Consider the following 24,903-nt stretch of genomic DNA (forward strand, 5'->3'; position numbering starts at 1 on the left):
AAACTTCTAGCAGAGTTTACCGCTGTGTCTGAGAGCTGTGTTAGCCAAATAATAAGGGAGAATAAAGACATTGATAATCGGCGCTAAAATCAACTGTGGACAACTTTAATGAAGCTGTCATAAGACGAACCAAAGCACGAGTTCTATATTTCACAGAAATAGCAGCCCACACTTAAAAAATATATATCATTGAAATTGAAAGACTATCGACTTTCAGGGAGGTATCTCGACTTTGAGGAAAGTTATTTTGAAATTAGGATTTCATTGAAAAAAAACACAAAATAATCCCCAAATTCTGGTGGAGCATCACAGCATTAGGGCCAAAAGTTTGCAGTATTTGAGGAAAATAAAGAAGTACAGAGAAGAAGCCCGCGCCATTTTTTACATGGATGATGATGATGATGATGGGAAAGGTAACAGTGAAGCACTTATGAACATTACCAGTATTTACGCATATGTATATTTCATTATTAATTAGCGATTAACTGTTAAATATAGTGATTCGATTGCTGCTCATTGTATTTCCACATCAGTGTTTATTAGTGACTATTGTTCCGAACTGCTGCTCATTGTATTTCCACATTAGTTTATTTCTTTAGTGTTTATTATTGTTCCGAACTCCTGCTCATTGTATTTCCATTAGTTTACTACTTTAGTGTATATTAGTGACTATTGTTCCGAACTGCTGCTCATTGTATTTCCATGTTAGTTTACTTCTTTAGTGTTTATTATTGTTCCGAACTGCTGCTCATTGTATTTCCATGTTAGTTTACTTTAGTGTTTATTATTGTCCGAACTGTTGCTCATTGTATTTCCATGTTAGTTTACTTCTTTAGTGTTTATTAATGACTATTGTTCCGGAGTATGAAGTGAACACAGTGACAGGAGCTCAAAATTATGCAGACGCCGCAACGTGCGAGAGCAACATGAGACTTCATTTCTAATATGACTGTATTTGCCTCCCTCCATTGAGAAAACGCTCCCTCCGTCTCGGATCGGTCTCCCTTCCACAGTCGAACCTTCTCCTCTCTCGCGTCGACGAGCTGCCACCATAAAGTAACTGGGCTGTAAATGGAAAACGCCGGTTGCTTTACACACGAGCGTTGACCCCGACGGCAGTCCAACTGCAGTCGCTGTCATGCAGTCGGTCCCCGCGACCGGTGACAGCGTTTTCTGCTTACACACGAACGACCTTTAGCCGCCAAGGTCGGCGGCACGCAGTGGTTCAAAACATATATTTAGCTGGATATAATTAGTATCTTGTCTTCTATTTAAGAAATTATCATGTAACTTTATACAGTAGTTACAAGTAATAATAATAATAATAATAATAATAATAATAATAATAATAATAATGCAAATCTAGTCTTTCAGGTGAAGCTCCCTGTAAAGCAGATTTGAATAATTTCAAGGGAAAAATTGTTCCGGGACCGGGTATCGATCCCGGGACCTCTGGTTGAACGTACCAGCGCTCTACCACTGAGCTACCCGGGAACTCCACCCGACACCGTCTCAACTTTTCCCTTTAACCAGAGGTCCCGGGATCGATACCCGGCCCCGGAACAATTTTTCCCTTGAAATTATTCAATAATTAATAATAATAATAATAATAATAATAATAATAGTAATAATAATAATGGTTTATTTTAACTGGCAGATTTAAGGCCATTCGGAATTCTCTTCCACTCAACCAATATGATATAAAATTACTACATTGCTGTAAACAAAACATAATTAATACAATACAATACACAATTAATATAATACAATGACAATTCTTTTATCTTCCCAACACACCAATAAAATAATTATGTAATAATAATAATAATAATAATAACAATAATAGTCATCCCTAAATATAATTAAATTGTTAAACTCGATCATGATTATAATTGAAGAGTCCATTGCAAGAATGATGTATGTCATTTGGAATACATTTTGCAGGAGAAGAATCTAAAGTTTGAAATGCTTAGCGCTCAAAACTTAACTGTGATTTTCCGACCATTACTGGACAATGACTATCAGTGTTAATGCCATATAACTCTCTATGTACAGCTGTCAAAAGAAAAAGTGGCCGCTCTCCTGGAACAAAGTTGCCTTCGGGTATCTTCGCTACAATTCGGAGACAGGCGATGTTACATGTTGTTGGCCCACGTTGCCTGATATCTACAGTTATAATTGAAGTATTCTGTGTGTTATCGATAGCATAATGGTAGCGTTCAGGCCTCTTATTCATGAGGTCCTGCGTTCGACTACAACCACGTGCTTTTTATGTTTTTTTTTTTTGTTCTGTTTTTGAGAGAGACAAACTATACATAATGGCTCCTTTCTCTTTTACGATTATTTTAGTAATTAACATCAGGTTCATTAATATATTATGCCATGACTTTATCATTATGATATTGTGGCTGCAAATGGAAAGAAAAAAGATTTTATTCTCAATAAAATATCTTTCGTGGCATAAACAAAACAAATTTACTGGCGTCGGCCTTAAAACATTCAAACAATTAAGCGTTCAAAAAACAAAACAAAAAGCCACAATTCAATATTTAGTCTATCTTCCTCTTATCTCGATCATCATGCAGTCGAGTGGGCATGGAATTGACTAGTCTTTGCAAATAGCGACTGTTTTTAGACACGATATTCCAGGCATTCTGAACATACATACATAAGTGTTCTGTCCATGGGCAGGTCTTTCATTGCAAACCCAGCAATCTCCAATCTTTCCTATTTTCTGCCTTCCCCTTAGTCTCCGCATATGATCCACATATCCTAATGTCGTCTATTATTCTTTTCAACCAGAGACCCAACCAGTTACTTTTTATCTTTCTAATCAGTTTCAGCATCATTCTTTCTTCACTCACCTTTTCAAACACAATTTTATTTCTTATTCTATCTGTCCATTTCACACGCACCATTCTTCTCCACATCCACATTTACAATGCTTCAATTCGTTTCTCTTCATTTCGTCGTAATGTCCATGTTCCTTCCCCATACAATGCCGCACTCCACACAAAGCACTTCACTAGTCTCTTCCTTAGTTCTTTTTCCAGAGGTCCGCAGAGGTCTATTAAAAGCTTCCTTTGTTCATGTTTGCAGTTTTTCTTGGAAAGGATAGGCCTAAATGCGGTAACATCCCGTTGCTTTCCGCACACCACTATCTCTTTCGCATCTTATTACATTCCAGGGAGCCCAAGCGTGGAGATGAGGAGAGTGGATTTGACTAATTGGGCCCTCCGGACTTCACCGAAAGTCACGGCAAGGGTTAAATATTAATTCTATCAGGATGTTTGACCCTATCAGAGATCGGGAAATCTCAATTAGCCTTGGCCCCCCGCATCCTGGACTAGCTTCTACGAATCATCAGAAAATCTTAGAGTGTGATTGGGCCAATTTTTCCGAAAATGTTTCCACACTTTTGCCCTCGTAGCTCAGCGGACGAACGTCGGAATTTAGATGTCAACGTCTCAGGTTCAATTCCTCGTTACTCCTTTTCATTTTATTGTGGTTCAAGATAGTATAATGTAATAATACAAAAAGAAAAAATAATAGCAGTATTATGCAACTGGATTTTTCCAAACCTAATATTAAATTTATGTTATTTATATCGCTAAAGAACGATTACAATATAAATAACTTGAATATTATTTATACAGTATCACTAAAGAACGATAACACAATATAAATGATAAATATCGGTTTGTTTAATTAATATAAGATATTATATAATACGTATTTAATTATCTAAAGATGGTTATTTGTGTTATAATAATTACTTACATAAAATACAGATTATTTATATTGCGAAAGAACAATAACAATATAAATAACTTGAATATTATTTTATAATGCTAATGAAGGAAAACAGAATATAAATGATAACTTGAATATTATTTATATCGCTAAAGAACGATAGCAATATAAAAAACGTGAATATTATTCAAGTCGGAATTTCAGAGATTTATTACAGATGTATTTAAGAAATTGTAGAAGAATAGTAATTAGTAACAGTGTCCTATTTATTCTTCTTGGAGCCAAATTTGTAACTTTTAAAAGTGTGGCTACTATGTTGAAGTGTATGTGTTGCAACGGATGCTTGATTTGTTATGTATGTGAGTCAGTTATGGGATGCTTGATGTCGTCGCAATGTCGTAATTATAGTTTGATTGTTTTTGTGTGACTATTGTGTATTAATTTATGATGTATGGTACGGGAAGCTGCATATTTGTGTTATAGAAGTGTTACGTATGTGTGTTGTTAATGTTTTTGTATGTTTCGAATTGATAACTGATATTTGTTTTGCAATCGCAATGCCTAATTTACAGATTGTTTATGTTTTGTTTACATCGCGTAAGCTAATTTAATTTTCTTTTCCATTTCTCTTTATGCTTATCTTTTTTTGTGTATAAAACTATAGCCCTAACATACATATGTAAAATAGGGCTAACCCCCATTGTAGATACTGTAGCTACAATAGTAATAATTATTATTCATATCGTTATAAAACGATAACAGAATACAAATGATGACTTGAATTTTATTCATATCTCTAAAGAACGTTAACAAAATATAAATAACGTGATATCCATCAAAAACGATAACTGGATATAAATGATAATTTGAATATCATTTACATCGCTAAAGAGCGATTAAAAAATAAAATGAAAACTTGAAGAAGGCGCGAACCCAGAACCTTTGAATCATTAAACAAGCACTCTACCGTTGATCTGCGAGGAGCAGATATAGAACAATCTTAGCATGCAGGCTTTCACGGCCGGTGTCTAGTTGAAACAGAGCTTCCCGGCTAAGATGCCGTGGTCTACTGGTGCTGACGTTACCAGACGTTTCGTCTACTTCTACGGCAGACATCTTCAGTGGTTAGGTATCCTCGGTCGAAGTCTTCTGCTCGGGATACCTGTAGCAACTGATGACCTGACTCGAATCGAAAAATCGAAAAATCGAAGGAGAATTGGGAGGAAAATTTAAAAGATACGCAAAACGCGTCCTTGCAAGGGGTTGGGGGCTGTACAAAACTAAATATGTGAGCTCCAAGCCTGTTGGCCACTAGTCTCACTCCGGGATACGCTGCTCCCCTGAAGGAGCTCTAGAAAATTTTGAAGGGGAAGCCGAAATTGGACGTAACCTCTTAGGTACCACATACGCGAGGGGGGCTGAGATTGATCAATTGATCACGGAACGGGGCGAGGAGGAGTTGGCTGGTGTTTGCCGTTAGGATGGCAAGACGCCGTCATCTATTGTTCGATGACAAAGCAGGTGAAGGCCGTCGGAAGAAGCGCCGTGAAATCTAAGCTGCAATTTGAGAGGTCCCTGTCCTTTCAATTTGCGATTTATTGAGTGACCTCGTATGTTTAATAGACTATTAATATTATCTGAACTAGAGCATACATAATTTATAATAAAGGTGGAATATATATGGGGAAGGGCATATAGGTCCGTGGCCCATTTCTTATAGGGCTCATCCCGACATTTGTCTTACGCCTGAGGAAAACCACGGAATACCTTAGGCAGGATGAGTTGTCTCATATAAGAGACTAGCCAATTTGGCTATTATGTAGGAGGTCATGAGCCTTGTTGATTTGTTTCAATTTCGAGACCAGCCATTTGGCTATATGATGGCTCAATTGCGAAGAGGGAGGAGAGATGTAATTGTTAATTAGGGAGATTCATGGGGATATGAGTGCAGGTCCGTGGCCCATTTCTTTTAGGGCTCATCCCGACATTTGTCTTAGCGCCTTAGGAAAACCACGGAAAAACCTTAGGCAGGATGAGTTGTCTCAATATCAGAGACTAGCCAGTTAGCTCTTAGGTTGAAGGACTCTATGAATCGATGGATATATACTAGCCAATTGGCTCTATTAGATTTCCAACGATCAACAAAAGTAGATATGGAGGGATTTTGTTTAGCCCAGTTAAGACAAGGTCATTTTACAGCGGTTGCACTATCCAAGGAGTCTCATGGAGTTGAGTCGTGGCTACCAAAACCTGGGAGTAACGCCAGCCTCCCTGTCCTCCTGTCTCAATAGTATAGCTAATGGACCTGTCTGGTGTCTACGCCGTAACCTAGGATCATACTGACCGAGGCCAGATATGAGCGGGTTGGGGTTAGCACGAGCTTCCGCATACAGGTTCCTAGCCAGTCGAGCAATGAACTCGTCTATGGTTGGCAACTCTACTTCATCATGGAACTTTCTTCTCGAGGCGACTCGGGGGAGATGGGTAATGAGTCGAATCACCTGGTTTTGGACAACTTGGAGTTTACGGAGATGGGACATGCCGCAAACCCCCATGCGGGTGCGGCATAGGTAATGACAGAGCGAATGAGGGCCTTATACATGGTAAGTCCTACCCTCAGGTTGTCAGGAGTTAAGGCCGCCAGAATGGGATAGTGTCTAACTATCAACCCGTTGGCCTTACGAAGAAGGGATTGGATGTTATCTCGGAAGTTGAGATGAGAGTCCATAATGATCCCTAAATATTTAATTTGGTTCATCCACGGCATTTCTCGTCCGAAAAGTGTGGGTGGTGGTGGTATGTCTTCGAGCCTCGCTCTTAGTGAAAAGAGTATGGCCTGACATTTCTCTACATTGACCTTGATTCTCCAGTCGTGGAACCACGCCTGGAGGTGATCTAAGATCGACTGTAATCTACGGGACGCTAATCTATAGGTTTTGCCCATCGCCAAGAGGGCAGTGTCGTCTGCATAGATATACAGATGACTACTTCAGCCGTGGATATAGCGAAACGGGAGGTCATTAATGAATATATTGAAAAGTATGGGCCCGATAATGGAACCCTGCGGGACTCCTGCGTGAATTTCACGGGGGGTGGAGAAACTAGTGCCTACACGGGTTTTGAATGTACGGCCTCGGAGGTAGTTAGAAATGAGGCGTATCATTCCATCTGGGACTCCCATGCCCAGTAACTTAACGAGGAGTCCCTCATGCCAAACCTTGTCGAATGCTCGCTCGATGTCCAGGTAAGCTGCAGCTACTACACGCTTCGTGCTCATAGCCCAGGTAATGTCCTCCGTCATGCGGAGTGCCTGGAGTGTAGTGGAACGACCAGGGTGAAAACCGAATTGCTCGTTCCTGATTTGGGGCAATACTACTTCAGTGAGGCGTCTATGTATGACCCGCTCCGCCAGTTTGCTGATACAACTGAGGAGACTAATAGGCCTATAGTTGCTTGGATTCGTCTTATCCTTTCCGGGCTTTGGAAAGAGAACTACGTGAGCTTCTTTCCAGGAAATGGGATAGTGACCGGAAGCCAAGATGTTATTAATTATCTCTGCTATGCGCTTCATAGCTGACCTTGGGAGATGCTGCAATATAATTCCTTAGATACCGTCGGCTCCTGCGGCCTTATGAGGGCCGAGGCGACGAATGAAATGGGCGACCTCGTGGGTGTTCGTAGGTCGTATCCCATTTTCCGGCTCCCCGCTAAGGAGGTCTCGAACCGATTCCTCAACAGCTCTGATATGGGGCAAGTTTAAATTTTGTTCCACGGGTTGAAAAGTAGTCTCTAGAACGTCTGCCAGTGCGGTAGCCTTCTCCTCAGGAGTAAAGGCCGTGACATCTGGACCTACTACTAATGGGTGAATAGATTGAGACGGATTGGACAGAGCTCGAGATACACGCCAGACATCTGACATGTTTCTGCTGTCCATCGTCTCAACCTTGGATTTCCAAGCATCCACGACCGTTTCGTGGACCGCCTCACTGATCCGCCTGCGCAAGCGGTTCATTTCTATTCTATGTTGATCTAACCTAGTACGCTTCCACAATGTTCTTGCTCTATTGCGGGCGATCTTTAGGTCTCTAATATAGGCTGGGAGCTGCATCCGTCCCGGTTGTGAAGACCGTTTCGGTATTGCAGCAACCATTGCCTTCTTTATGCACTCCGTCAGGTCGCTAACTGACCTATCTATCCCTGCCGGAGTGACTTCAGGGGGGAGTGGTGGAAGCGTAGCGGCTACCTGGTCTTGAAAGAACACCCAGTCTGCCGCCTTGTAGTTGAATTTCTCAGCGGTTGGGGAGAGTTCGACTGGGTGCATGATCTCCATTATCACCGGTAGGTGGTCGGACGGAAGATCATCCAGGGTTGTTAGTCTCGCTCTAGTTGTGAGACCTTTCACCAGAGCGATGTCTAATATGTCAGGCAGTTGATTTGCAGCATCCGGTACGTGTGTGGGTTCCCTAGGGGCCATCACGACGTATCCGTTTCCTGTAGAATTAAGAAAAAGCCTATCGCCCTGCCGATTGGGGCGTTGACAGTTCCAGCTAGCGTGCTTCGCATTGAGGTCGCCGGCGACTACGAATCTATCGGATAGACTTGTCACTATATCTAAATCGCGTTCATCTAGTATGCCCGGAGGACTGTAGGCAGCCATAAGCAGAAAGGGGAGTCTGCCTATGTAGGCTCTAATAGCCACTGCCTCTAATGCCGCTAGCTGGGGAAGGAGATACAGTGCGCGATCGTAGAACGAACGAACACCGCTACACCTCCGCCTCTTCTACCCGCTCTATCTTGTCTATAGACTTTAAACCCCGCGCATCTTAAATTTACTTGGGGTGTCAGGAACGTTTCTGTTATAAATGCTACGTCTATATTATTAGCGTCTAGGAAAGCCCTGAACTCATGTCTATCATGTCTAAGGCCCCTGGCGTTCCATATACACATCCTAGCAACTCCGTCACTTCGTCTGGCCATTGAGAGAAACTAGGGAGGTTAGGAGCTTAAATATCTCCGGGAGGGCAGACATAGGATTCTCCATAAGGAGAACTATCACTCTAGTTAATCCTTCTAGGATTGGGGCGAGCGGGAGGTTAGGGTTTGCTAATTGCAACGCCTCGGCAAAGTGCTGAACTTGGTCCAAAGTCGCGCCTTGACCGGTCGGGCCTTTCGAGGTGCTTGCAATAGCTACCTGCTGGGCCGGTGGGACAGGGGCGGAGATGGACTCTACCGTGGTAGCCTTGGTGGCTTTTCTGCTGCCCCTGTTGCGCTTAGGGCGCTGAGAAAGGGGTCCTACATTATTGGCAGCAGTTTGGGGGGCTGTCGCTGCCACGGTGGACCACAGAGGCGCGGCAACGGGCACTTCCAAAAGCGAAGGTATGGTCGCCTGCTGCTGCTGCGTTTGCTGCTGCTGTTGGCGGACCGGCCCGAGTTCCGTGCGTCGCTCCGCACGGGGCCCCTGCAGAGGGGCGCGAGCCTGTGGCTGCGGCTGCTGTTCTCGGAACAGCTGCTGCTGCCTCGCAGCTCGCTCCACACGCGGCTGCCGGAGCCACTCGTATTGGAGCGTCCGCTGTTCCTCGAGCTCTGCCCTCCTCCGTCGGGCAGCCCTGCTCGTTCCTTCCGTGGCATCTCTAACCTGTAGTGCTACGGGACACCCTCCGTAATTGGCGGTGTGAGCGCCAGTACAGAGTGCGCATGTAGCGGGGACATCGTGCGGCTTGCGACAATCTTTAGTCTTATGGGGGCGTGCACAAGCTCGACACATAGGCTGCGCTTTGCAGCTAGCCTGCGTGTGGTAGTACCACTGGCAGTTGCTGCACTGAGGCGGGCGCTTGCTGGGGACGTAGTCCTCAACTGTTACCCTCATCAGGCACCACTGACGCAAGGCTCTCATTCTATCCCGGGTTTCGGGGGAATTCTCCACATCGACAATGACCATTGGGAGTTTGGCCTTTGTCCTTGATGAGTGCATCCTCGTCACTCGCCGGACGATTATGTTTTGGAATTGCAGGTCGCCCTGGATGTCCTCCTCCTCTTAGAACGAATCGCAGAGGCTTGTCGTTCTTGGGGCGCAGCAAGTTGTACGCTACTCCCCGTTCGGTCAGGAACCTGCAAAGATTTGCGTAGTCCCTTTCGCAAACAGTTTTCACGGCCGTCCCGCCGCGCGCCCTGTACGAGCATAAGCCCAACGGTTCGTATTCGGCCTTGAACTCTAAGTTCAGTCGGCCCAGCGAGCCAGTGAAGGCTGGCGTAATAATAACGGGTGGGATATCACCACGTCGCCTAGTGAGGGCAGTCTCAACATCATCTTCCTCGTCCTCACTCTCCGACACGTGAGTACGAGCTGGGGAAGGGGGCGGGGAACTGCCTCATCTACCTCAGGGGCAGCAGCCGTCTCCTGTGGGGCCTCAGGTTCGGCGGGGGGTGCTGCCTCCTCGGTCACGACTTGAAGAGTCGCCGCCTCCAATTGCTCCAAGGTAGAGAGAGCCGATCTCTCTTCCTTGGTGAGCTCACTAGCGGAAGGAATGCCGCCCTGCTCAGTCTTAGCTGAGCCCTTCTTCTTTTTGGCCTTAATGACCTGAAGTGCGCCGGACCCAGATGGAATCGGCGGCACTTCATCAGCCAAGACCGTAACACCACGGCTATTCAGTCCGCTAGGACCGGGCAAGTCAATATGTGTCACCTCAGTGACCTTGGGAGCTACCTTGGGAGGGGTGGGCTTTCTCGGGAGTCCTGAAGGGACTGGGATGGTGGTAGGGGGACGAAGCTCAAGGATCTCCGCAACGGGGACCGGGACAGGCGGCGTCCGTACAGGACCAGCCGATCGCAGGTTCCGACGCCTGGGCGGAGGAGTAATCTGCGCGGGACGCGACACGCGCAAGTAGGAGGTGGTGGGCCCTGTCTGGCTAGTGCAAACTAGCAACCGCTTTACGCCACCTGCAGTAGGATGGCTGGTGGCCTTGTTGCTCTTAACTGGAGCCATTCGAATTACAGATTCGATCCTGTCAGGGGGGGAGACCTAAGCGGCACTCTGTCCGCAGTGCAAGAACTTGCTAGGCCCCTTTCCCACTAAGGGTGGAAGCCCAGCAGTTACGCCCGACCGGTCGCCGAAGCCTAGCCCGGTTAGCCGATCGCAACAAGCGTTGCGGAGCCCGCCGGGGACCGTCGGTTTGGTTCGCTAATTTCGTTGGCCCTGATAAGGGCCGGACGAAAATTTGCGTAGCCCTCAGAAGGGCCTGGCAATAGTAGAAGAGTGGAGGGCGGAAAGCAAATTAGCCCGAAGGCCCTGCCTTTGGGCAGTCACTCCGGCACGAAGGCACAGAGTCTCTCCCTAGCAGGAAGCCTGCCTAGGGGCCGAGGACGGCTAGGGGTCTCCTCGAGAGAGGACCCAATCCCCGACCGGGATCCGCCTGGCCTAGGGAAGTTAGTGCGCACAGCCCTCCGTAGGCTGCGCGGCTTTCTTCGCGCTGAGCGCCGGTGCGGCAATGGAACCAATAGGCTGCTCTTTAAGAAGTTCCGATTACGTAGGTGTCCGCCGCCTGGCCGACAGAAGTACGATGCTCGGCGCCTCGAGCCTCCCTGGGCGAGAGCTGCTTCGCTGCTGCGCTCGCTTGCTGCTGTAGCACTGAGGAATCTGGTTGGTTGTCCGCTGTAGCTGCTTTCGCCGGTGCGCCAATCAGAAGGCCTCAGGACACGTCTTGCTCCTTTCACGTCCAAGAAAGAAGTCCATCTCCATGACCTGACTGGTTGCTCGTCCTTATTTATAGCGCCGAGACTTGGTGTTCCGTTGTCGCGGCGGTACGCGCCCGTCAGATCGTGACCTTGGACTGGCCGTGGCGTTGATTGGTCGCGGCGGCTCGCACCTGCTCGGTCCCGGTGGCCTTGGGCTGGTCGTGGCGCACAGTTGTTGCGGCGGTCCGCGCTCGCTAGAATGCTGTGGGCTTGGGCTGGTTGTTGTGTTCCAATATCGTGGCGGACAGCACTCGCAGGATGGTTCCAATTGAAGACATCATTGCGAACATAGAGTCGGGAATCAGAAACCTGAGCTCTGACGCTACAGAAGAGATCCGACGTGAGACGGCAAGGGTACTACAACACGTAGCACCACCGAAAAGCAACCTGTCCTGGGAAGAAAGGAAAGCTATAAAGACCTTGAACGAGAAAGACAACATCGTAATCCTTGCTGCGGACAAAGGAAATGCAACGGTAGTCCTGAACACGGAGGATTATATGCAGAAAGTAAGAGACTTGTTAGATCCAGTTACATACAAAAAACTGGCGCGGGACCCAACCTCAGTCATCTTAAGGAAGACCAACCTTCTAATCAAGAATTCGTCGATTCCAACAGAAATACAACGTACGATTAAGAAGTCGGAAGCACTACCGCCGAGACTGTATGGACTACCTAAGATACACAAACAGGATGTGCCGCTCAGGCCGATTGTCAATGCTATCGGGTCACCAACGTACGCATTAGCCAAATACCTGAGCAACGTACTGAAACCCTTAGTAGGCAAGACATCCTCATACATCAGAGATTCCAGCCACTTCATTGAGAAGATTCAAACGCTGAAAACCCGACCTGGAGACATTATGGTCAGCTTTGATGTGGTGTCTCTGTTTACCAGAGTCCCAATTATAGAAACCATAGAACTATTGAAGAACATCTTCCCAGAGGACATTGTAGCGCTATTCCAACTGGTGCTCACTACTACGTATTTTCAATGGAATGGGGACTTCTATGAACAGACAGACGGAGTAGCCATGGGCAGCCCTCTTAGCCCGATGGTTGCCAACTTCTACATGGAGTCCTTTGAAGATACTACACTCAAGGGCACGACACGAAGACCTGAATGCTGGTTCAGATACGTGGACGACACATTTGTGGTGTGGAGACATGGAGAACCAGCACTAAGGGATTTTCTCAACCATCTAAATGGGGTCCACAAACAGATCCAGTTTACGATGGAATTAGAATCAGACAGAAGGTTACCGTTCCTGGATGTGTTGGTCCACAGGAAACCGGACGGTACCCTATCGTCTATCGGAAACCCACCCACACCGATAGATACCTACACAAGAGCTCAAACCATCATCCTGGTCAAAAACGAGCCATGATGAAGACTCTGATTGAGCGAGCGCAGAAAATCTCAGAACCACAACATCTCCGACAAGAAATGGCCCAATTAAGAGCTGCGCTAAGCAGTAACGGGTACTCAGCTCCGGAGATTAGGAGGGCCATGCATACCAGGAGAGATCTGAACGGGCCATCCCAAAGCCACACTCTAGTCCAGCAGAAGAAGAAGGGCACGGTCTTCCTCCCGTATCATCAGAATGTCACGGACCGGATCGGCAAGATATTAAAACGGCACGATGTAGACACGGTTTTCCTGCCGACCCAACAAGTCCGTAACATGCTGAGATCGGTAAAGGACAAGAGAGACAAGTTGGTTGCCGCAGGTGTATACAGGATTCCGTGCTCCTGCGGTGCCGTATACATAGGCACTACACAACGTAGCGTCAAAACTAGACTAGTGGAACACGAACGGAACTGCAGATTGGGACAGCTGGATAAATCTGCAGTGGCGGAACATGCGTTTCAGATTGGGAGGCACGACATACAGTTCCGAGAAACAGACATCCTCAGTAACACGTCCAATTACTTCCCCCGCCTATTCAGGGAAGCGATTGAAATCCATAAACATCCAAACAATTTCAACCGTAAAGAAGAGGGTCTGAAACTTAACAACTGCTGGCATCCTGCCCTGAAACGGACTCGTACAAAACCTGTGCACAGCGACGGTACGACGGATGGAAATCGAAATCCTGCGAGTGCTGTCCGCCACGATATTGGAACACAACAACCAGCCCAAGGCCACCGCATTCTAGCGAGCGCGGACCGCCGCAACAACTGTGCGCCACGACCAGCCCAAGGCCATCGGGACCGAGCAGGTGCGAGCCGCCGCGACCAATCAACGCCACGGCCAGTCCAAGGTCACGATCTGACGGGCGCGGACCGCCGCGACAACGGAACACCAAGTCTCGGCGCTATAAATAAGGACGAGCAACCAGTCAGGTCATCAGTTGCTACAGGTATCCCGAGCAGAAGACTTCGACCGAGGATACCTAACCACTGAAGATGTCAGCCGTAGAAGTAGACGAAACGTCTGGTAACGTCAGCACCAGTAGACCACGGCATCTTAGCCCGGAAGCTCTGTTTCAGATATAGAACACTTTCATAGTTCCGGAACTGCTTGTACAAGCACATGCATCGTGTAACATCGCCGCGACCCGAAGTGGACTTTGAAAATATTCGCTGTTCACGAGTGCGGCCACTTTTTTTTTTTGACAGCTGTACATTCTATATGTCTTAAGCTATGCATTGACAGTCTTGGTTCATTTTCGACAAGAAAGTGACATCAATCATTGTTGCACTGGACTCTTCAATTATAACTTCAATTTGACTACGTTCGTAAGTAATCGTTCAGCCATTTCTTGAAAGTAGTTATTGTCTGGCAGCCCCTAATCTTGTGAGGTAAAAAATTCCATTCACGGGGCATTGAGACACTAAGGGCCTGTACTACGATCGCCTGTTAAAGCTCCAGATTCGTATACTCCAGTTTAGCAATCTGGAAGTTAAATATTTTGTTCTGTACTACCAGCGGATTTTAACTGCAGGATTCTTATCCGGAAGATATAGTAACATTTTTATTACGTTGGCTATGAAGTTACTGAAAATGTAGTGAAATTTATTGCGTTGGTATACCTTTCCCCGCGTATTTCATGTTCATGTTCCGTGTTTATATGGTACTATTTATTTTGAGGTTTTATTGTAGGCATTATTGTTATTATTTATTATAATACTGAAGCTCCAGCCAAAAAATAGCAGAGTGAAGAACAGAAAATTACATATACTGTATGAAGAAACTTTACATGGAAGCAAAAGGTAAGATTTTAAAGGTTATGTTTCTTTTCGAATAGTAATAATTCCTACCATATGATAGTATTTTGGTTTTAATTAATAGGCCTAAACAGAACGGGTGCGGGTTCCAGCAAAAGTGCGTTTTTCTCCATAATCATTGTTTTATTCACGTGTAACTGCACAGGAAGTGTAGGTGGCAATTATTTTTGTATTGTAATTAATATTAAGTGTGCTTTCAGTTTGTTGTATAGCCTACATTATTAGTGAATAGGGCCTATTTCGGTAATTTTTTAGAAATAGTGTACTTCACGGCTGCAAATCATGGGTCGAAGGCACAATAACTCGTTTAAAAAGTAAAAGTTCACTGATACTGATAATGAATGTCTTTGGCCTGGGATTTCTAACCAACATTAGTACAGCAAGGTACATTGTTCCTAGCAAATTATCAATATTTCAGTATGTTAGGCCTACGTATTTTACTGTTAATAAGTGGGCGGATATTTTGTATTAGGCCCATAATACCATTCGATCACAGATAGGGCCTAAGTTATTTTTTAAAAGTACAGCATGAGGTGGAGAGACGTTTCCACTAAAATGCAATAGGCCTATCTGTTTGTAATGCACATTCAACACCTCGTAAAATAACACAGTAACAGCAGATATTAAGTTTTTTTTCCAAAGTTTCTATGTACAGTATAGTCATATGTTTGATATTGTACTGACAATCATCCATTAAAAGCTTTTGCTTATTTAGGTATAGAAACTTAGATAAGGGAAAAAGAGAAATACAGTATATTTCCTAATGTTGTAGATTGCATATGGAATTAACCTAGTTTTACTTCCTTTTTAGTATTATAGAATGAAGCATTGGAAGAATATAGTAACATCAGCACAAATACAAGGACCTGAAAACAGCTGAGAAGCAAATTTGAATTCTTGGAAAAGAACACAAATAAAATTGCTGCTGCAGAGAAACAATGCAGGCTACAAACAATTGGAGCCCCTCCAACTGAAGCAAAACCAAATCCAAACTTATCCAAGGTAAGTGATTTAATTCTCCTATCAATTGAGTGATTTCTCAGTGATTTTGATTCATATTCAATGCATAAGTTCATTTATATGTTAAGTTATACAATTATTAAATAATAAGCAGAGGAAATTGTATAACACAAGTTTGAATTCTTTTTATTTATTTATTTATTCATTCATTCACTCATTTATTTATTTACTTACTTTTGTTACAGCCGAAGTAGTAACTAAACCAAGTTCTACTGATACCAGTGCAGCTAATAACACGAATGAGGTTAGTGTGTAAGGAATTAAGAGTCAGAAGAAGGAGATGATGAGCTTTAGAGATAAAAAAAAATATTAGATTCTTGAAAATTGTTATACAAATTTAATTTAATGTCGGTATTACATTATAATACTATTATTTCTTTTTTATTTACAGTACCATTCAGGTTCACAGTGCAATTCTTTAGTTTTTGAAGTGAAACTGGACATCCCAACAATATCTCCAGGTTATTTTATTTATACTACAAAACGTTCTTTCACATTCTACATATGATGCTTACTTTTCTAATCTGAAATAGCTGTAACATGTAAACACATTTTCAGCCAACATGTTGAAAATAAAACTAACACACATACTATATGAAATCTGTAGCAAGCAGTAGATAAATTAGATGCAAAAAAAAAAAATGTTAAAATATAAATTGTACATAATGATGAAATGGTCACAAGAAATGGATGTCATAAAAAGTAAACATCATTGTATTATAATATTATGTGGGATTTGAGTGGGAATTTGAAATTTATAAATGTAGGCCTAAAAATAGAAAATACACTGAACTGAAGAATTTATTTTGAGATTTCTCTGCAATGGGTTTGTAATCAGATTAGGCCACATTATGTTAAGTTGTATTTCAATTTTACTGTAAGGAAACTTGTGAATGATTTCTTGTGTACAGAAAAACTGAAAAATATCTTTTCATAAGATAAAACAGAAACTGACTACACTCTATTTACAATAGAACTATTTGCTTGGTTTTTCTCTCTCTTTATTATTGCAGCTTTACTTTCTTATTGTTAAAAATGAGTTTGGATTAATAGCACGTTAGAAAATACAATACTGTTACAGCTGCTGACTTTGAAGTGTCCACACATTTATGATAAAACATCATCTTTCTCCAGAATTAAATATCTTAAGAATTAATTCCACTCTTAAAATATTACAGAGTCAGCTGGTGCAGCAGATGAAGGTCTTCCACTGTACGGGTGTCTACACAGTGTAATGAAAGTAAGTTTTAAGTGAAATTACTGGTTTATTCAGTGTAAGTAGTGTAGGTTAAACCCAGAAAGGTCTGAATATAAGCATATATCCCTCTCTTAAATATTTCAGCTGATAATGGGATAATAGCTGATCGAGTTACACCCCAAGGATGCTTAAAAAAAATAAAGAAAAAGCAAGCCTCTAAGGAATGCATTAGCCACATTGAAAAATCTTTCTCCATCTGTGAACTGTAAGTCTAATGTTGACTTAATTATACTTGAGATGTTAGAAATGCATGAACTTCAATACTATTACAGTGATTTCTTTAAAAAATACATTAGTTGAAAGTTGGATGCTAACATTATAACAAAGAATGAATTGAAATTAAAGTAAGTCATGTCCTTATGTTTGGAAAGAGATGGGGTTCGGAATATCAAAAGTAACATTTGGCGTTTTTACATTACTTTTTCCTCCTCTTTAATGGGTGGTCCATCTACAAGGACATCTTCAATTAGTGGCAGAAAGTAAATGCTACAATAATCACCCATTCTTTATGTTTTAACAAAAAATATGTTTAATTTTGTTGACCAGATTTGTTTGACCTGGATGACTGGGAGATTACTTCTTCTCATCCTTCTAATGGAGTGATAATCTCTTGCAGCTGTTCTTGATCCCCATGGTCTCTGCTTTATCTGCTAGTCTTCAGGATTAGGTTCGAGTCAGGTGATAATTATAAGCTAATCTAAGGTTTCTGGTTGGGTTTGGGTCTGGTTCAGATCAGGCCGAGATGGGCCGGGCCTAAGAATTATGGCCCCTTGCAGATCTCTAACAAATGGGGCTTATAGCTGAAGTTGGCTCTGCCACAGTTTTCCAAGTTTTGTGTATTTGTATATGTATTTGTGTTGTGTTTAATTACAGTTACTATGTATTCTTATGTATTAGCCTGCATATTATTAATTTGTAAATATGACATGTACCATAGCATATATAATGAGACAGTGGATGTAATAAATGATTATGCTTATTGTGTCTTCTGAAAAATGTCGTGTTTTGTTTACACAAAATAAATAAATAAATTTTAAATTTAATTGCAGCTATAGTCCATCTCTCTTGTTTTAATTACACATTCACAGAGTACCTGAATACAATTTAAGCGTCAGCTGGAACAACGTTGTAAGTTACAAAATTTTCATTCGGTGTGTTTCCGTGTAATAATGTTGTATGTCATGTTACCTTGCTATACTCCTTGGCTTGCAACTGTCCACTCAAAAGTTTGCTACCCTCATAAGAACAAAGTTGTACGCATACACATTTTTGCAGTTCCTGTAAATTTTACCAAATGTAACTTATAATGTTGTTCCAGTCGACGGTTCAATTAATGTGCCTCTTGAAAAATGTTGTTTTACCATATTTTGCTTATGTAAAATAAATTTGAATTGCAGATACAGTGCATTAGCCTGTTAAAAGATCACTGTGAGGGATCCCAGCAATAAAATATATTTAAAAAGTAACGATATGAATATGTTTGCAAACATGAATCACTAGGCCTAGCGTGAATGAAACAGCTCCCTTGCAAAACATAAATGCCAATTCCAAAACTTTCAGGAAATGAAGAAAAACTGTCACGTCTAAAATTCAATAAACTGTTACAGTTTGTTAAATAATAATATATAGCAAGCATATCTTAAGTCTGATTAGTGAAATATGTTAGGCCTAATCCTACTGGCGAGCGATAAATGCAAGGAAGGAGAAGGGAACTTGCCACCCTACCACATTATCTCATGACAGTTGTCTCATGAGTGATGCCTTATTGATATTCCAATCTATCTTCGGAGAGTTGACTAAACAACTAGCAGACAGTTCTAGGAAAATTTTAATCAAGACCTATAATATGTACATAAAACCTGTATTAAAATACTATTCAGAAGTATTCGTAACAGCATCAAAAAGAGAGACAGAATCCCTCGGAAGAAAAAAACAAGCCTTGCACTTAATTACTGGAGCAAATAAAACTACTCCCAATGAAGCATTAAAAGTCATCACTTCAATTAAACCAAGCAGCAAGTGCAGCACTAGCTCGATTGACAACAGTTCCTGCTGTAACTTCGTGTACCCCACAAAAATCTCCTACTGTTGTCAATGTTCTCCCAGTGGCATAGAATCTCAATACCAGTAGTAATTGGGCATTGGAGATAAGGCATTATTTCTGGAAAAATGAACAAACAATTAGATTTGGTTACACTTTTACCATAAATCTTTACAATAGCGTTACCAAAAGAAGGCAAGGACTCCCTACAGGATAGCCTGGAAGAGAGAGGTTTGGATGTAGTTTTGACTTTTTTTTTTTTTAGACAATTGTAAATATATGCAAATCATACTAACCTAACCTGTCACTAACTCGATCTTACGAAAACTTGTCTTTTCCCTTTGATTAGTAAGGAAACACAGTAATGAAATGAATGTGCTGCCCTTCCCTGCCGCCTACCCCTTCTATCTCGACAGAGCGATCCTGCCTACCCGTACCTCTCCACCGGACTCCACTTTCACAGCAACTTTCCACCTTTAATTGGGAAATTGGTGTCGGCACTCAATTTTTCTTTCGTTTACAGTACATATGACTTGACTAGAAGCCAAATATGTGAATACATTTGTATCTTAAAGTGGTAACGCAATTGTGAAGAAATGATAGTTTATCATATAAAGGATTTTGATATATTATATACGGCTATTATTATTAAATATATAAAAGTATTTTGAAACTTATTGTAGGTTGCCCTATATTATTATATCAATCACCTTAATACCTTGTAAGGGCAACAGAACACCTGCATGAAGCAACATTCTAACCTCACTTCTACTGTACGCCTATTACAGGTTACTGTACTTCAAAATAATTATTATAGTGCTATTATATACAAAATATTAATGTAATACCTACCGAAATAGTGTAGCTTATTATTAACTGTGTACTTACGATCTGTGTCTTGTTTCAGTTGATAATTGATTTCATGTAGTAGGTTTCATTATTCGAAACTGTCTAAAAAATTTCTCGTCATCCCACTCTTCAAAATTATTTGGACGCAGCCTAATTCGTTTTGCTGTTCTGATATAACGAAGCATCTGCTCTAGAACTTATCATCAGAATCAGTATCAAAATTAAATTGATCCTTCAAATCACCAGCTGTACAACGTGCAACCATCTTGATTTCAACACCGAGTTCCAACCTCCGGATAACGCCTATCTGCCACTCTGCCTTCCGGATTGCTAATCTGGAAGTTTAGCCTCCAGATTGTACATAACCAAAAGTCGTAGTACGCAATTACAACAACTTCCGGATAAATATGCCATCTGCCGGATAAATTTAAACTAGAACTTTATCCGAGAGTCGTAGTACAGGCCCTAAAAGAGGATGAATAGTGGGATGTTCTAGGGGCAGGAATTGCTAGGATTAGGCTCTCCTGTGACCTGGTATTTAGATTGTGATTGGAGGATACGTAGTTAAACTGGGAACGAAGATAAATTGGAGTAGAAGTGTGGAGAACTCGAAACAAAGAGACAGCGAATGAAGTGTTCTACGGTTGTTAAGTCGCAAGCCAGGATACATATTTGAACGAGGGTGTAATATGGTCAAATTTGCGAGAATTATTCAGAGCCCGGAATTTTAGGTGCTAAAAGTTAAGAATGACACTGAGTGTAGATGAAGAGATGTGGTGCCCGTGAGGAGGGTTTTAAGCCTAGTTCACAGAAGTCCGATATGTAATAATTAGGGAAAGGGATTTGGAGTATTATAAAGAATGGTGAAACGTAGTATAGATATTCGTAGCTCACTGACTGTCAAGCGAGCTGCGTCACAGAGCATGGAATAGTACAGTACACTTCATACAAACTTACACGCAACGTGCTATAAACGTATTTCAGAATAAACAAATAGAATAGTTCAATGACATATAGTGACCTACATACATAATCTGCATTCCTTTTTTTAACTATATGTGCTTTTCTTGGCAACGCACAAGACAGCAATAAACAACATTACAAATATCAACCTCTGCATCTTCGCCTGTCAGTGGACATATTGATGGCTGATAGACAGTTGTCTTCTATATGGAACTCGACTCTGAATATGTGTGTTTTTCTGTCAGGAGCGTGTTAAATTAAAAACTTTATTTACAATGTCATGAAATATGATAATATGTATACACCATATACTACAGTATTTACAATATTTGCAATATACTACAATATTTACAATATAGCCTAATACAGTATCAATAAATGTTGAACAAAATATAGAACCAAACGAAATGGCATTTTCAATTAATGCTATGTTTTGTTGATGAAACAATTATTCCTGCAGTGCCTTATTATAATAAATTGTAAATATCATTTTCAAATTTTCTAAATACAACTTTGCTCTGTTGCAAGGAAGGAAATTTTTTAACATGGAAAAACTCCGCTGTACATCTAGGAGAGACAATTGGAAAGTACTTGAAACAAGATACGTCAATTAAATTCACATGTTGAATGATGTCATTGGGACACATCCTTGTTAGTACATCTGAAATCCGATTAAGAAAACCGTACCGATCATTTTTAATCAAAACTCTGTACATTTTTTCAACAACACGTTTTCCTACTTCACCTTCTACTGCACTCAGTTTATTTACAATAGTACTCATCATATTTATTTGCTCAATTAGTTCTACTCCTGACTGTACTAATCGAATAATGGCATCCGGTAAATATAAAAAAATTGACTTAATATCCATGATTTCTTTTTTGATTATTGTATCATTTAGCATTCCTGGCATGTTTGAATCGCAGCGGCGTCATCGAGATCGAAAGACTGGACCAATTTCTTCACAGATTTGAGGTGATGTGCGTAATAATTGCAAACTTCGTTAGCTCTTAAGAACTGGACATGGGGGAAGCGACAATTTAGGGAATTGTTTGCTGAATTTTGATACTCGATCTGGAGCTTTTACAAATATAGGCTAGTCTTTCAATTTTGTATTGTTAGTTGGCGCTGGAGTGGCTGGGCCACATTATCAGAATGGACAATAATAATATTCCTAAAAGATTACTAGATGCCACGCTAAGTGGTAAAAGAAGAGCAGGAAGACCTAAACTACGATGGTTGGATGATATTCAGGATGATCTAGTTAAAGCAGAATTAAGGGATGGAGACGGAGAGCCCTAGAGAGGGAAGATTGGGCGGCAATTCTTAAGGAGGTCAAGGCTAAACTAAAAGGGCTGTATGACCACAGATGATGATGATGATTGTTAGTTGGTTTCACTTTCAGCATTGTACCTGCACTTCACTACTCTGAACTGCAAACCTGAATGTTGAAGTTCTTATGCGACAACTGTCCCGTTCACCTGCTGTTGACGTGCAGAGAGCTGCGGGTATGTCATGGAGGGGAGGATTTGGTATAAAGGGTTGTAAACAAATGACTGTGTAGATGCCAATACTAGCTTTTACTACTCCAAATTCCGTTCCCTAGTACTAATAGACAACATAGTCACAAGGACTGGGTAATGAATCTTGCAAACCGTGAACTAATTTGTAAATGGTAGTTAAGAGGATTAGAGACCTTAACGGTACCAAAGGGAAAATACTGAATGACAAGAATGACGTGTCAAAGAAGTGGAGGCATGGCTTCTATTTTATATACTATACCGAGGAACAATATTAACTTTTACCGCCTAAAATTCCGGGCTCTACTGATGAATCTGACGCAAATATTGTGCACACGCTGCAGCTTGTTCGGAAGTTCAGTTGTCAAACGATGAAAGAGTAATGGAACGGAGAAAAATTCTCTCCGGCGCCGGGATTTGAACCCAGGTTTTCAGCTCTATGTGCTGATGCTTTATCCACTAAGCCCCACCGGATACCCACCCCGGCGTCAGACACATGTGTGGACTTCAGTCCTACGTTCATAGATATCTATGACGTAGTGCAGAAGGCGGCCACTAGAGGGAAACCAAGAGTTGGAACTTAAACTGAGACGATTCTGTCCGACGCCGGGGAGGGTATCCGGTGTGGCTTAGTGGATAAAGCATCAGCACGTAGAGCTGAAAACCTGGGTTCAAATCCCGGCGCCGGAGAGAATTTTTCTCCGTTCCATTACTCTTTCATCGTATGATGACGCAGAATATCTGCATGGAAATATATATGTTTTATTTAACGACGCTCGCAACTGCAGAGGTTATATCAGCGTCGCCGGATGTGCCGGAATTTTGTCCCTCAGGAGTTCTTTTACATGCCAGTAAATCTACTGACATGAGCCTGTCGCATTTAAGCACACTTAAATGCCATTGACCTGGCCCGGGATCGAACCCGCAACCTTGGGCATAGAAGGCCAGCGCTATACCAACTCGCCAACCAGGTCGACCCATGGAAATATCATATGTACTTCGTTACATTAAAAATAATATATCAGTTGTCAAAGTTAGGTCGCAATAGTCAATCCGAGGGTTTGCACTAAATTCTGTTTTAATTCTGGTGGGAGGAAGTTACTCAACGGGTTAAGAGAATGCATGGTATAGCATACTCTCTTGGATATTTCCTTTAAAGGCATTCCCGATTTAAATTTTCGTCTAAGTAAATGCCGAGGTTCCTGACGAGAGAACGGTACAAAATAGTGGCATTATTTGCTGTAATGATTGACATATGTCTGTTTTTCATTATGTTCAGTAGTCTCTTATGTCCAATTATTACAGCTTGTGACTTACTAGCATTTTAACTAAGTCCGAACTTATTCGCCCATGAAGAAACTTGATTCAAGTCATGATTAAGTTTGCCAATAGTTTCATCAATTTCGTTTGGTCGGGAGTGTATATAGAGTTGTAAGTCATCTGCGTAAATGTGATCCTTGCAGTAGTGTAAGTTTGTAGTAACGTCATTCTTATAAATGGAGAAAGCAGTGGTCCAAGCACGGTAGCTTGAGGTACTCCTACTTTCGTGTATCGCCATGAGGAAAGTCGATTTTGTACTGAGACACATTGTTGACTATCACGAAGATAGGAGTCCATCCAATTAATGCATTTGTCAGATAAGTATAACGTTCTTAGTCTTGCAAGTAGTAGGTTAAGATCAACTGAGACGTCCACACCTGTGGAGTAACGGTCAGCGCGTCTGGCTGCGAAACCAGGTGGCCCGGGTTCGATTCCCGGTCGGGGAAAGTTACCTGGTTGAGTTTTTTCCGGGGTTTTTCCTCAACCCAATATGAGCAAATGCTGGGTAACTTTTGGTGCTGGACCCCGGACTCATTTCACCGGCATTATCACCATCTCATTCAGACGCTAAATAACCTAAGATGTTGATAAAGCGTCGTAAAATAACCTACTAACATAAAATAAAAAAATCAACTGAGTCGAATGCTTTACTGAAGTCAAGTAGAGTTAATATTGTCACCTCGCCTCTGTCCATTGCTTCTTGCATGTCTTCAGTCACTTTGAGTAGGGCAGTTGTACTGTGTCCTGTTCTGAGACCAGATTGGTGTTCGTTAATAAGTTTGTACATGTTAAATTGGTCTGTCAGTTGTTGGTGTACAATGTGTTCCAGTGCTTTGGAGAGAGCAGGGAGAATATTTATAGGCCTGTAGTCGTTTGGTGAGGTCGGATTTTTCGTCTTGGGTATAGGTGTTGCTAGTGCCTTTTCCAAATTTTATTAAATATATTAGTTATGAGAGATGCATTAAATATATGGGTCACTGTCGGCACGATCACGTCAATTTTATTTGAAAGTGATATGCTGATACCGTCTATGCCTTGTGCGTTAGCTTTAAGTCGTCTTAGTGATTTTCTGACGTCAATTTCAGTAATGTATGTAAAGTTAAATAACGTGTCTATTGTGGTCCGAGCATTAGATAGGATGTCTTCCTTTGTTTGGTCCTTTTATATAGGTTCGGGGGGTGGGGTGGTGAAATGTTCATTCAGATCAGTAAGTGATAT

The 24,903-nt window shown here is 42.1% G+C and overlaps 1 protein-coding gene and 1 long non-coding RNA gene across 2 annotated transcripts in view; one reads left to right on the forward strand and one right to left on the reverse strand.

Annotated features, from left to right (window-relative positions):
- The window catches only part of Abcd1 (ATP binding cassette subfamily D), a 397,244-nt gene that overhangs the window by 169,997 nt on the left and 202,344 nt on the right, over nt 1-24,903 (reverse strand). The window lies entirely within an intron of this gene.
- Nucleotides 14,146-17,675, forward strand: LOC138707971 (uncharacterized). Its single transcript, XR_011334503.1, has 7 exons — nt 14,146-14,698; nt 15,525-15,715; nt 15,919-15,977; nt 16,125-16,194; nt 16,912-16,973; nt 17,076-17,196; nt 17,538-17,675. It is a non-coding gene; the product is annotated as an uncharacterized lncRNA (long non-coding RNA).

Source organism: Periplaneta americana, chromosome 10 (genome assembly GCF_040183065.1).
Source record: "Periplaneta americana isolate PAMFEO1 chromosome 10, P.americana_PAMFEO1_priV1, whole genome shotgun sequence".
In the NCBI taxonomy this organism is placed as follows: domain Eukaryota; kingdom Metazoa; phylum Arthropoda; class Insecta; order Blattodea; family Blattidae; genus Periplaneta; species Periplaneta americana.